The 15,038-nt window shown below is 40.8% G+C and overlaps 1 protein-coding gene and 1 long non-coding RNA gene across 6 annotated transcripts in view; both read left to right on the top strand.

The window, feature by feature from the left end:
* The window catches only part of LOC107967254 (uncharacterized), a 57,502-nt gene extending 51,052 nt beyond the window's left edge, over positions 1–6,450 (top strand). The window contains exon 2 of the long non-coding RNA XR_001707635.3: positions 6,122–6,450. This is a non-coding gene — a long non-coding RNA (uncharacterized LOC107967254). The remainder of the gene's footprint in view (positions 1–6,121) is intronic.
* The window catches only part of OPCML (opioid binding protein/cell adhesion molecule like), a 1,137,716-nt gene that overhangs the window by 730,355 nt on the left and 392,323 nt on the right, over positions 1–15,038 (top strand). The gene's annotated exons all lie outside the window — the stretch shown is intronic.

Genomic DNA, 15,038 nt, shown 5'->3' with positions numbered 1-15,038 from the left:
GAAGAGGTTGTCCCCCATGCGAAGGCATGTTCTCCAGAGCTTATGAAATGAGGTTCTACTGGGAAGGAAGGGATGGCAAGACGTGTGGAGGTGTGAAGACTTGAGGAAGGTAGGAGGAAAAAATGGAACAGGGACAGGGAAGAAAACAAGCAAACATACTAGGAAATTATAGCAGGATGGCCAGGTAGACTCAGGTGCCCTCTGAAGTCCTAAAAGTAAGGTAAGGTATTCTTTTGAGATAATTGGCATGCAATATAATCTATGAAGAAATACATTCAAAGATTAAAGTCTGATTTACCACTTACATATATTGTTTAATAACAATGAATATTCATAAAGTGCACTTTGCATGCATTATTTCATTTCATCCTTACAAATACATGAGGTGGATATGATTATAGTCTTCATTTACAAATGAGGTAATTGAGACTTGGAGAAGTGAAGTAAGCTTCATAAGGTCCCACAGCTAGTAAATTAGTCAGAAAGGGTAGAAACCTGTCTACTTAATGACAAAGACTGTGACCTTACACCTCCATGCTGAGCTGCTCCTCAGGCTACAACTGAGCTGTGGGTGTGAACAGATGCATGCAGTACTTTTATATAATTAAAAATCTCAGCTGCATATCACAAGTAATGTTAAGGAAAGGGAGGGACTTATTTTTGGTTTTTGTCTGTTTCCCTCCACCATCAGTGTTCCAGTACTGTTTCCTTGGGTCACCAGGGAAGGGAAGAAAGCTGACTGGACCATCCCCTGGGCCAGAACTGCTTTTGCATGTGACAGTGCATGAGTGTGTGTGCACACACACACACACACACACTTCACTCTCCTGTCAGCTGTCACAGTTGAAAAGCCTTTCTCTTATATTTCTCCTTGTAATCCATTCACCACCTCAGAGGCTCCTGGTTTCTCAGGGGAATGTCACCGAGTGCAGAGTTTTGCATCTATTTCTAGAAGTTATTCATGCATTTACAAATGGTGGAAAGAAATATGGAACCACTTCTTTTTGTGGGGACACTTGAGAGTACTGATGACTCTGGCAAGCAGTGGGGGGAGGTGGGAGAGGGAGAGTGAGGAGGGTCTATACGATCACGGAGGGCCTTTGAACAGGCTCTCTCCATCTTCCACATTGGAAGGTGGCCCTGCACACCAGCTGTGTAGTGTTAGCTCTAGTGGAGTCCTAGGGAGTTTATCACGGGTGTCTCCAGTCACTGCCCTGAGCCAGGCTTGCTGGTCTGAGGATAGAAAGTAAGCAAGGGAAGGCAAGTAAGAGACAAGACTCCTTTTGTTTATTCTGTGTTTTAATAATTGGCTGATTACATTCCATTTTTATTTGGTTTCACTGGCAATCAGATAGAGAGCTGTAATATCCACTCACACCTTGTAATTACCATTAATTTCTTTCCTTTACTCTGCAGAGTCAAGACAAGGTTGGCAGAGAAGCCATGGGAGATTGAATCCAACCGAGTGCAATGCATATGCATGAGGCAGGACCCGCCAAGGCTCCCAGGAGACGTTTAGTGGGGAGGGGTGAGAAGGGGAGGAAGGGGAGGAAAGGAAGAAGGCTGGAAGATGGAAAGAGGGGGGAAAATACCTTGAATTGGAAACAAAGGCAAATGGAAGAAAATGTCGAAGTCAGCACAACAGCCTTGCTAGCTTAATTACCATAATGATGTAAAATAGTCCAATCAGCAATCTCGGGCTAATCTTTCATGTATTACAGGTCTCTCCTTCGTAGAGCTTCACAGCTTAAATGCATTTTTAATGAAGATATTTGAGGCAAGCGGATAATTTTCCAGTCTTTCCAGGAGGGAATCAGAGCACATTAAATGGGCTGTTTCTCTTCCCTGTAGCTGCCCAAAGTTCTTGCTTTGCCTGGCACATGGAGCCTGTTGTCTTTCAGAATAGGTGGCTCTGGTCTCTGCCCTCCTTCCAGAGGCAGCTGGGGAAGGCACGGATAGGGCTGACATCCAGGGAGAGCTGTGGCTGGTTCCAAGGAGCCTGTGCTCTGCCTTGCCTTGTGCCTAGGGGATGTCTGGATCTCCTTGCTAGAAATGAGAGAGGAAGGGCCCCAGGGACATTCCCCAGCCCTGATGTTATCTCAGCTAGCAGGAGAATCTCAGCTTCGTTCTGCCAGTGTCATGCTAACAGTCCAAACACCACTGGAGATGCATATGAATCTCTTACTTATGACACATACATTTGCATGCTAGAGTCAGCAAAAGAACAGTCCTGGCCTCTTGACCTCACTCTTCTAACCAGGGAAGGCTTTCCTTGTGGTTCCATCACCCAAGGACTCTGTCTATGGTACATTCAAGTGGTGTACAATTAGATCCCTTGAAAAAGAGCAGTCTTTTTGTTTGATGCCTAATGCTGTATGATGGGGGAAGACTAAAATATCTGGGTTAAACATACATGCTATGTATCTATAATAAGGCCCCCTCTCAGAGGGACAAGTTTTGGGGGAGGAGGTGGGGGGAAAGAAAGTACAAGCTACAGATTGTATATCCTGGTAAGGCAAAAACAGGTTAAAAATCTCTTAGACTGTGGTTCGGGGGAAGCTTTAATTATTCTATTGCTGGTGTTTCCTTCTGTCACCAAACTGCCTGAGATACAGCTTCAACTGTTTAGATATGTGCAGTGAATTCAGCAATTTCTGGAAATTCTGTCTTTGCCTTTCTTCCCACCAGCACATGCCATCAAACTCCCTGATTTCCGACGGCACACATCTTCTCCCTGAATGAGGGTAAGGCCAAGGGGCTTGCAGCACTTCACAATATGTTTTTCAAAAACAGAATATACACACACACACAGACACACACACAGAGCACATATATATGTGTATATAAACACAAACATAAATATATAAGTCCTTAGTTTTCTTAAAGTTGGAACTTGATCGAATGTCTGTCTAGCTGTTTGTAATACACCTATCACTGGCCTGCTCAGACACTGGGCAGCCTCACTAAATCTAACCTCAAATACCTACATATGGAATAATAAATGCTTTGGCTTCTTTTCCTTCCTTTGTGGTTGACAGAATGAGAAGGTGGGTAGTAAGATCTTATAGTAATAGGATTATCAGGACTTGCATGTGAAAGCAGGACCCCTATTAACTAGAGGTTAATGACCTTACTTTTACGGGCTCCTAAGAACCCAAGACGGCAGGAAGGAGATTCAAATCCCACACTCCATTTTCTTTCCTTCCTTTCTGGTTTCATTCATTCATTCATTCATTCATTCATTCAGTTTTTGCTGTGTTAAGGCTATATGTAAGACCCTCTGATGTTTCCAGAGTGAAGATGCAGACAGGGAAGGCACTGGATGGAGATGAGGAATAGAAGCATTCAGAGCCTCCAGCCCCAGGACCCTGGGGGTGAAGGCACATCATTAAAGGAAGCCCTGCCGCATTCTGACTCTAGAGCATCACAAACAGCACAGCAGCCTCCACTTACAAATATGTGTTCTTTAGTGAGCTGTTTGGTTGGTTATCTGGAGAAAAGTATACTTAAAGTGACTTACTGGTGATGTCTCCTGTTGTATTTCTTGAGGGAAATATAGATAATTAAGAGAAGAAAAGCAAAACTCCCTCATCCTACAACTCAGAAATAAATATTGATATCATATGTCTAGACAAATATATTGTGTCATAACAAAAAATGGGAGAATCCTGTATAATTATTTGTAATGGCAGCATGTTGAATAGCATTAAAACACTCATTCCTCCCAGTTTTTTACTTTGGCTATGATCTATTGGCCTATCTTCCAGGTTGATAATTCTGTGTCCAACTGCTATTAAATTCATCTATTGGGTTAATGATTTCAGATATTGTGTCTTTTAATTCTGGAATTTCTATGCAATTTTTTAAAAATAAATTCAAGCTCTCTGTTAAAATTCTTCATTTATATATACATCTATTTCATCCATTTTGTCTCTCTCTCCTTTTTTTTTTTAACCAAAGTAATCATAGTCATTTAAAGTCTTTGTCTGCCAACTCCAATATAGGTATCATATTATGGTCTGCTTCAATATCTTTTCCCCTGTTCAATTATCAGTCATATTTCCTTGCTTCTAGTGACCTTGTAGTACATACCAGACATTGCATATAGAGGAATCATAAAGCTACAGATATTCTTTTTCTCTAGAGATCCTCCTATTCTCCTATTCCTTCTGGTATGCACAAAATTTCTGGCATTAAAAAATACTAGATGTGTGAAAAGGCAAGGAAATATGACTGATAATCCATACACAGCACACAAAATAATAGAAGTAGACCCATATATGGTTCTTTTTTATTTTCGACTTTGTAACTTTACTTCATCCTCTTCATTTACATAGGGTGTGTCCCAAGTAGAGGGTATTTATTTATTTATTATTATTTTTTATTATACTTAAATTTTAGGGTACATGTGCACAACGTGCAGGTTTGTTACACATGTATACATGTGCCATTTTGGTGTGCTGCACCCATTAACTTGTCATTTAACATTAGGTATATCTCCTAATGCTATGCCTCCCCCCTCCGCCATATATGGTTCTTATATTGGATTTGGCAGACAAGGACTTTGAAATAACTATAATTAACACATGTATTAGTAAGGTTCTCCAGAAAACAGAAACAATATGATTTTATATATAATATAATCTGTCATATATATATATATACACACACTCATATCTATCTATGTGTTTATCTATCTATCTATCATCTATCTATCTATCTAAGAGAGAGAGAGGTTTTAGGGAATTGGCTCACACAGTGAGCAAGACTGGCAAGTCCAAGTCTGCAGGGTGGGCGGCAGGCTGGAGACATGGAAAAAGATGATGCTGCAGTTCAAGTGCAAAGGCCATGTGCTGACAGCATGCCCTCTTGCGCTAGATCGTGAGTCTTTTGTTTTATTCAGGGGTTCAACTGATTACAGGAAGTCCACCCATGTTACGGAGGGCAGTCGACTTTGCTCAAAGCCCACTGATTTAAATGTGTTGTTGATGTATACAATTAATTACCCCAAATTGAAGAAAAGATAAAATAGAAAAAAATAGAATAACAAATTGATAAAGTAAATGAAAGGATGGAAAATTTCAATAGAAAATTGAAATCTAGGAAATGAATCAAGGATCTTCTCTACTTCCAAGCTCAGTATTTCTACAGTTGTTTCATCTGTGAATGGTTGGACACTGGCACCTCTTTTGCTAGTTCCCAGTATAGCCCCAGATTGTCAGTGAGGCTCCATCATGAAGTGTCTGTTCTCAGGTCTGTGGGATTCTATCCAGGTTTATGCTTTCTAAACACAGTCTGCAGCTGTCTATCTCCTCTTCTATCAGATGTCAACTTAGAATGAGTTTCTCCCTTGTACAATGCCATATTGTGGTCACTATTTCATAATGTCTTGGCGATACTTAAAATATTTTGTTTTATTTCTTTAAAGTTTAAGGTTTATATTGTATATTATAAATACTCTTCGCATTGATATATAGCCTTCTGTAGCCATAAGTATTTCATCCTGATAAGTACTAGGCTCTTCTTCCATTACATTTATTTTTTTTGGTGGGGGAGGGGGGCAGTTACAAGGCACTCATTACAGTCTAAATATATAGATTTATCTAATCCCTCCCTTTTGCCTCTAAAATTTAAATTCAAAGCCCTCCTGGTAAAGCTGAGTTTTCTCCTGCCAAGTTCATTATTCTATTTCAGGGAATTATGAGATGTTCTCTGCCCTTGTTATGAGATCACCTCTGAAGCATAGGCATATATCCAGAAAAACAAACCTTATTTTCCTTTAGTATCAGCTACATAGCCAGCTGTCTGCTTCACACATCCCTTTAACAATTTTTTTTCCAAAGACAAAAAAAGAAGCCATGAAAAAACCTGTGGTCCCAAGTCCTTCAGTTTCATACCTAAGACTACAGGGTCAATAGAGATACAAAGAAAATTTATTTGGAATATTATATTAATAAAATTGTATATACTGGTCTTCACTGGTTTGTAGACTTGAGTTTTAGAGAAATACTCCTTTTTCATAGTGTATCATCTTCAAAAGTAAAGCACTATCCCAGCAAGCAACCCCCCCACCCCAGTCATCTGAAACTCCCAGTGTATGACATGATATTTTTTCTTTAAGATTGAATATGAAAGCCTCAACCATCACATCAAGCCACAGATCAATCATAGCCACCACACAGAGAAAATTACCATTTGGCAACATCCATCATCTTTACAAGTGCTACCCACATCTAACTCCACCTGAGCCAGCATTGTTGCCGCTTACTTCTATCTTCAGTGAGGCTGGAAGTCAACAAAAGGGTCTTATTCCCTTTACTGGGAGAGGAGAGGAGAGTAGCACAGAAATGCCTTTCTGAGGGGTAACCGTCTTTCCAATCCTGGATTCCCTTGTTGTCAGCTCCCTCTTCACGCCTCATTTTATGAAATCAATAAAGAACTGAAGCTCTCCTTGTTTATTTGTCCACTATACCCTTCTCCCTCTTGTACAACTGATTTTGAAAAAGAAGGATGGCTGTGGAGAGAAGAGTTGTAATCTCTATCCTAAAATGAAAAAGAGAAGCAGGCTACACATCTGTGTTGTATTTGAGTCATGAAAATGCAGTCCCACAACGGACCAAAAACTCTCTCAGAACTCTTGAATGCTGTGATTCTCAGTTTTCTTCTCTCATGAGTAATAGCCTTGTTCCCTGAACACCCAGGTGTCACGTATCTCTTCCTGCTATAAACCAGAAATCTTACCTGCAGTTGGAGGTAAATGCCCACTTCTTGTTTTTGTATAACACATAAAATAAGAATGTTTTTGTACTTAAAAAAGCATTTTAAATGGTTGAAAACAAATCACAAGAAGAATATTTCATAATGCATAAAATCATATAAAATTTAAATTTCAGTGTCTGTAAATAAAGTTTTATTGGTACACAGTCACATTCACTTACATAATGCCTCAGAGATATTTTTAAATGGCAAAATTGAGTATTTGCAACAGAGACCATATGTCCCTCAAAGCCAAAGGATTTATTATCTGGCCCTTTACAAAAACAGTTTGCCAAGCTGTTTCAAAGCAGAAACTGACCTAAGAGAGACTGCTTGTCTATGATCATGTTAAACCACAATGCCATGAAGTTGGAATCAGTATCATCCTACATGATTTTTCATGCTGCTTAGAAAGCCTCTGAGTCTTTAGTCCAATATTGCTCTTATTTTCCAGCGCAGCTATCGCAAACATGTCCATTTCCTCAAGACTCCAACTTGCCCTTGCCACTTTTCACTGTCCCACCAGCTGATTTCATGTCCTATTTTATGTAGAGAAAAATTAGGCCAATAAGTGTGAACTGCCTCCAGCTGCTGCTTCTTGCCTGCCTTCCTCTGCATCTAGCACCCATCTTATCTTCCTTGTGCACATCTCTGCTTTGCAGCAAGACACATTTCTCTATCTGTGTCTGTTGCATTCTTCTTCAGGATTTCATGCCATCCAGTATCTCTTTCTTCTTCTAGATCTTCAACCTTGACTGGCTTTAATAAATTTTGTCACAACATGTAAACATGAGTTTTTGAAGAAAATAAATCAATGAATAAGAATTTTAAAACCATCTCAACCCCATGTCCTCCTTTGGGGACCCTCCTATGGGGGGTCACAATAATCTCCCTCATTCTCCTCACACCTAACCTACTGGAAAGAGGACTCTGTATTCACTCTTCTTAACTGTCACTGTCACTTCTCAACTCACACAAACCTAACAGGAAAGGGCATAAAGTATTTTGGGGGAAAATAAAGTAGACAGGAAGAGTCAGGGCCAAACAGACCTTAAATTCCTTTGCTAAAGACTTCAAACTTAACGCCAAGAGCGAAGGGCACCCATTGAAACATCTCCACACATCTTTAATCTATTATTTTTGTCTGATGTATTACATGTTTGTGTAGCCCCTTCCCATCCTCACGTACTTCACAGGAGGTCCCTGCCATCTGAATTACAGTAGAGAATTCTGCAAATATTCAGCGGGCTGACAGGTCAAGATGCAGAGGAGACTTCTATTGTCATAGCAAGACTTAAAAGTCCAGGTAGGTCATCAAAAAGGGAAAGGCATAATCCGATAGACATTTTAGAAAGGTGACTCATGGAAGAATGAGAAATGGATTTAATCTGGTGAATTTGGACGCAAAAAGATGAGTTAAGAAACTATTAAAATAGTCCATATGGGGCAAAGGCTTCAACTTTACAGCTAAGGGTTTTATGGGGGTCACGAAAATCAGGTAAGAAATGAAACTAAGCTCTTTGGGGAAAGATGGCTTTTAAGTTCACAATAAAGACCTCACAGTGATTTACTGTAACTTGTTTTTTTTTCTAAAGGAGTCATATTCCACTGAGATCAGAACACTTATGAATGACTGTGTGCTATTGTAGGAAGTGTATTTAGGACCCACTTCATCCACACTAATGAGAACACTTGCCTCTTGTGAGCTCTTCCACAAGAATCTTCTGTTTCATTGGAGCCTGAAGTCTGAAATCCTAATTCCTCCACAGCCCCCCATAGCAAATTCCCATTACAATAAACTCCATGAGGCTATGTGTGATGGTTAATTTTTTACATGTCAACGTGACTGGGTCATGGAGTGCTCAGATTAAACATTATTTTTGAGTGGGTCTGTGAAAGTGTCTCAGGATGAGATTAGCATTTGAATTGGTGGACTGTGGACTCATTAAACTAGAATGCCCTTTTTAATATGAGTAGTCACAATCCAGTCTATTGAGGGCCTGGATAGAACAAAAGGCAGAGGAAGAAGGAATTTGCCCCTCCTCGTTTTTTCATTTCTGCCTCACTGCCTGAACTGGGACATCATTTCAACAGCTTCTGCCCTTGGGCTGGGATTTACATCATTGGCTCCCCTAATTCTCAGGCCTTTGCACTGGACTGAATTATACCACTGGTTTTCCTGGGGCTCCAGCTTGTACTTGGCAGATTATGAAGTTTCTCAGCCTCCATAACCGTATGAGCCAATTTCTCATAATAAATACATCTCTATCTATAATCTCCTATTAGTTCTGTATCTCTGAAGAACCTTGACTGAAACAGCAGACAATGAGTTCAACTCATCACTCTCCAGTTCCTCGTACATATCACTTGCTACATAGTAGAATTCAACACTATTTTGAATGAATGAATGAGCAAAGAAACCTGTGAAATTGGAAGTGACTGCTGTCATTCATCCATCATTCATTAGTTATTTACTAAACACATACTTCGTGATCAGAACTGTTCTAGACATTGGGATTTCAGTGTGAAAAGGATAACTTTGAGGCAACCACTGAAGAGGTGATTGTGAAAGCGATGGACACGTTATTTGAAAAGGTGTTATTAGTGCATGTAAAATGCACACCTATCTCAGACAAGGGTGAGGAATGCTGGCTTCCAAAATGAGATTCCATTTAAGCTGAGGCTGAGGGCAAACAGTAATTATCCCAGGGAAGGTAGGATGGGGGAGAGTAATACACCGGGGGAAGCAGCTGAGATGAGAATTAAGGTAGGGGTTTCACAGGTTAAAGTAGTTCAAGTTTGGCAGAAGGAAGAGCTTACAGAGGCAATGATGAGGGATAAAGCTGGACAAAAAACAGTGGATAAAGGATATCTATAATAAGGGGTTTGGACTTGATGCTGGGGATGCACAGTGCTGCATCTTTAAAGAGGTTCTCTCCAATTAAGATAGAAGTCAGCTAAGAGTGAGATTTAAGATGGGGATACAGAAGAGTGGAGAAGGTTGCTGCTGCAGGCTGTGGCACCATGGTGCTGATGATGGGGGCTGCTTCTCTTGCATTGGTAGTGTCCATCATGCAGTAAAATGACTGCTGTGGTGCTCAGGTTCTACCATTGTGCTGGTACTTCTGCAGAATTAAAGGAACTTTTGTGAACTCACTTTGAAAATTAAACAACCCTCTTAATAAACTCTTTTGACGGAAAAATATGTTGAGACTTCTAATTATCACTGTAAAGACTGACTTCAGTAATGCTGCCTAGTTATAATTGAGACACTGTTTCCATATATGAGTTCTTTAAAAGAGATATGCAGATGGACATGATCTTTGAGCTGTAAAAAGTCTGAACGAAAATATCCTGAAGATATCATCAAAATATAAAGTTATCTAAAAAAAACTGTGTACTGAGTTCACAGAAATTAAATTCAAAAGCAATGAAATTATTAAAAAAGAGAACCTATTTGAATCAAAACGGAATATTTTATTGATTTTTATTGAGTTTTATTTTAAATTAACTTGAAAGTTTTTAAGTTTTATAGAAATGCTCAGTGTTTTCAGGGAGGTCTCATTTAGTAAATCATAGCTGTACAAACCTCAAGTTATAGGACCTCTGTATAGATCTAATTCATCTTGCTTTCAATGAATATTTTTTGAGGACATATTATGTGGAAATCACTGTATTAAGTGCTAGGGAGATACAGAAAAGTATTAGTAAAAGCAGGCTCCTGCCCTCAAGGAGAATTTAAGTTGGTGAGGAAGATATACACAAAATGATAACTAATACCACAATCTATGTAATAACAGAGTAGGAGATGAATTAGTGATAAGATAATCAAGATCATTGTAGTTCCAAAGAGCAGGCAATTAAATGTAGCTGGAAGTAGAATATTTGCTGAGTTCTCAATGTTGGATCCACTTTTAACAGACAGATAAAAGAAGGGAGCAGGCCATCTGGTTTTCTGCTTCATCATGCTATTGAAACTATACTTTAAAACATTTCCAATAACCTCCTAATTGCTGTCTCTAATAGTCTTGCCTCAGCTTTCAGTTCATATCCTCTTAGCAGTGCCTGACTTTAAAACTTTCTCCCTCTTGATTCTGTAACGTTAATTTTCCGAGTGTCAACGCTATTTCTTTGGTTCAATTTTCTTCCTCTGTAGGGTAGGTTAGGAGCATTTATTGCAACAGATTATATCATTCCTTTTTTCTACCTTTTATTGCCGCCTGTTGCTCAGGTTCACCTTTCAGACACAGGGAGTAAAATTGAGGAAACTGATCTATACTTTGCAATGGGCAGTGTAAATGTCTTCCTTCTTGGAAGATGGAAGTTTAGTGCTCTTCATCCCTGGCCACTCAGGGAAGGGCCTGGCCATGAATGTGCTCCTTCCCTGTCCCATTTAGTCCTTAATGTTGTGATTCTCTAAGGTTGGGTTAAAAGGACCCCTGAAGAAGCTGGTGCACAGTTAGCAATGAGAAAAGTTAGGCTAAAATGCTGGGGGATCCAGCCTGTCCAGGTATTTTATGCTGCAAGCCACTGCGTCTAAGCTGGAGAAATAAACTAAGAGGTACAAGAGATGACCACATCACTGTATATATTAATATAATTTGAGGATAAGCAACACACTGTTCTGTGATTATGTTCATTCAGTCCTATGAACAAGCTGATGCTGTAATCCGTCTGCCTATTGATGGAGCGTTAGACTCTTCACACCCATGGATGGTTTTTATGCTTTTAAAATAGGGTATGATTGTGTTGCTGTTTCTGCGTTTGAACCCTTAGTGAGCAGTGACCTTTCCAGTCTCTGAGTGATTAAGGCTCTTATTAATTTCCTGTGGGGTTGCCGACACTCTAAGGCAGCAGACTGGTCGGGGTTCATTAACATGTGGGGCTCTAATTAGCGGCATAGGATCTGCCTCTGTTCTCACTCCGATATGGAACAAAGCTATAAATATAGACACATAAGAAAAAATACACAAAACCGTAACCAAAAGAAAGAGGTGTTGACATGTCCAGGGCAGATCTTTAAACCAAAACAGCCACTTTCCTGGGGCCTAATCAGGCTCTTCTAGAAAACTGCATCTGGATGGGATGGCACAGTATGGGAGAAAATCTGAGGGGGCCTAGATCAGCCTTGGAAATAATTATTGATTGAGTTATATTGTTAACTCCCTTCTGCACCTGTGATTCAATGAATTGCAACTCTAAAGAAAGGTGAAAAGAATTGAAATCCCTTGATGCTGAGAAGAGAAGTAAGAGGGATTTAATAATAATCGTTATGTCTGGGCAGGATTTTAATGGAGAGAATAATGACCACATTCCCTGTTTCCCAACCTAGAGACGAAATGAGTTCAAATTGCAGCTGGGAGCAGTTTGATTGGTTAATTAATATTTAGGGGGCCCTTACAAGATACTAAACCCTTTGCAAGGAGCTTGTAGGTAGCTAGTGCACAACTCTTGGGGGGCACCTAAAAATGTGCCAGATGTTGCTTATGAAATTCTCTGACACTGACAGTGAACCGATCAGGTTAGGCTTCAGGAAGCATTCTGCAAATTGTTACACACTGGACTGAATGCCCAAGAAGGGGGTGTGTTATCCCCACTCACCCAGCACCTGAAGATCTTTATAAACAGGAAAGAAATTCATTAAACTGAGGTCAAGGAGCTGGCCTGAACTGAGAGGGAGAATGGGCGGTATAAAGACTCAGCCCTTAGGATGGTAACAGGCAACACTTTTCCTTCCTCTACCCTTAGGTGCTATGCGTTTGAGGTGCCCAGAGGAAACATTTTGAAGGTACAGCCGTTAAGTTCCATTTTCAACATCACTCTTTGGTATTTTCTTATTTATTTATTTTTGAGATGGAGTCTCGCTCCATCAACCAGGCTGGAGTGCAATGGCACGATCTCAGCTCACTGCAATCTCCACCTCCCAGGTTCAAGTGATTCTCCTGCCTCAGCCTCCTGAGTAGCAGGGATTATAGGCACTCGCCACCACACCCAACTAATTTTTGTATTTTTAGTAGAGAAGGGGTTTCACCATGTTGGTCAGGCTAGTCTCTAACTCCTGACCTCGTGATCCTCCCAAAGTGCTGGGATTACAGGCGTGAGCCACCGTGCCCTGCCTGGTATTTGCTTCTGATCTGAGTCTAGACATGCTGGTGCTTGGAAGTTTCCATCACTATAACCCTTCTTTTCTTTCCACCTGTATCCACCTAGGCAAGGTTTCCCTGGGAGTGGGAATTGTGAACATCTAACAGAAAGGATGCCCAGAGCAGAATGAGACTTGAAGTCTGACCTGCCCTTTCATGTCCACGATTCCATGGTTTCCTTTCAGGCAGGTATGGCTGCCTACACAAAGATGTGGCCCTTGGAAGGCTAGCTCAGAAGACGGAGGGAGAGGCTGGGTGCGGTGGCTCACGCCTCTAATCCCAGCACTTTGGGAGGCTGAGGCGGGCGGATCACGAGGTTAGGACTTCGAGACCATCCTGGCCAACATGGTGAAATCCCGTCTCTACTAAAAATACAAAAAATTAGCCAGGCGTGGTGGCGGGCGCCTGTAGTCCCGGCTACTTGGGAGGCTGAGGCAGGAGGATGGCGTGAACCCGGGAGGCGGAGGTTGCAGTGAGCCGAGATCACGTCACTGCTCTCCAGTCTGGCGACAGAGCAAGATACTGTCTCAAAAATAAAAGTAAAATAAATAAGTACATAAATAAACAAGAAGAAGATGGAGGCAGAGAAACCTGCAGCACTGTAAGAGGTGGCGTCTTGGCCAAGCCACATTCAGATCAGTGTGTGTGAAGTGGGGGTGAATGTGAACAATTCAGAGACCAATTCTCATAGAATTTAACATAAATCATAAATAAACACTTGGAGATGGCACTTTTTTTAATTAAAATTTTTAGTTTTTTAAGATGGCATTTTAAATAAATGAGCTATCAGTGTATTATGCTTACTGGAGACTCCAGTCTTTTATTAACCCTGGGGAACATTTAGAAATACAATATTAAAAATGTTGTTAAGATTTATAATCTATAGTAAGGAACATTAAAAATAAGCTCCGTACACCCACATGAACTTAAATAAAATCATCCTGGTTCAGCACTTAGCACTTGGCCTGGCACAAAGCACAGTGGTAACCGTAGCTCGGAGCTGCTTTGTACAAATGAGGTTCCTAAGTCAGCCCTGGAGTATGGGGGGAACTGAGGTTTGGATTACCTACTTCCTTCACACTTGCGCTCACTGCTCTCCTCTGTCTTCCCACCTCATTTCGCCATTTCCCTGCTGTTAGCACCACGATCATAGTGGCCCAGGGAAATGAATGGGAAATGAGCCACGTATGCTGCTTCTTAGCGTCAGCGAATGGTTTAGTAAGGAAGGTGGTTAGCATTATGGAAGAAAATTAACTCAGCATTAATTTTTGCTGCTTCTGTTTTTCCTTTTAAATCCTAAGAGTGAGTGCCACTTTCTTTAAGATCTCTAGACAGCTTATTTCTTTGAGTATAGCCTTCCAGAGGCTGTCAGTGGGGTAAAAACAAGCAAACTTTTAAAAAGCAACCCCCCCCCTGCCCCCACCGACCAAATTTTAAAAAAGCAAAGCTTTTTTTAGGGGGCTTTTAGAATAACAAAGGTCTGAATTATGTTTGTATCTGAAACTAAAAGCTTTCAGCAGCTCAGCACCATCCTTTGGCCAGAGGTCCTGGTTATCACTAAGAGACCTTCTCCATGCAGGTTTGAGAGCCTATTAATAGGATAATCAATGATGTGTTACTACTTTTTAGGAGAATTACTTTCAGCTCTGAAATCCTGTGTACTTTGCCAAGAGAAATTCAGTACAATCCCAAATTGCTTCAAACCTGTTTCAATAATTAGCAGCAAGTAGGTGAAGGAAAAGATAAGGCAAGGAAAGACGACAGTCATACCCGCTCACAGTCGTGTTTCATTTTCACTAACTAGGAAAGTGGAAGCTTCATCACAGGGTTATACCCAATGATCATCAAATTTCTTTGGGAAAAAAATGTGCTAACCCTTCAGGATCCAGCCTCCAGCCTTCACTGCGTTTACCATGATCCCACACAGTGCTCTGCCCCCTCCACTGTGCTTTTAACATTTTAGATGTATCAATCTCTTCAAATTTCCCTGACCAGTAATGCTTTCTTGTAGCACTATGCATTTGCACATTCTGTTCCCACTGCCAGGAATTCCTTTCAGGCAGGTCTTCCTGCTGAACGCTCTCACACTGCGCATCAAGACAGACCAGGCAGCGATTTCTCGCTTAGATTCCCACCGTG

The sequence above is a fragment of the Pan troglodytes genome, chromosome 9 (assembly GCF_028858775.2).
Source record: "Pan troglodytes isolate AG18354 chromosome 9, NHGRI_mPanTro3-v2.0_pri, whole genome shotgun sequence".
Taxonomy (NCBI): domain Eukaryota; kingdom Metazoa; phylum Chordata; class Mammalia; order Primates; family Hominidae; genus Pan; species Pan troglodytes.
This window is presented reverse-complemented; position numbering and strand designations above follow the sequence as displayed.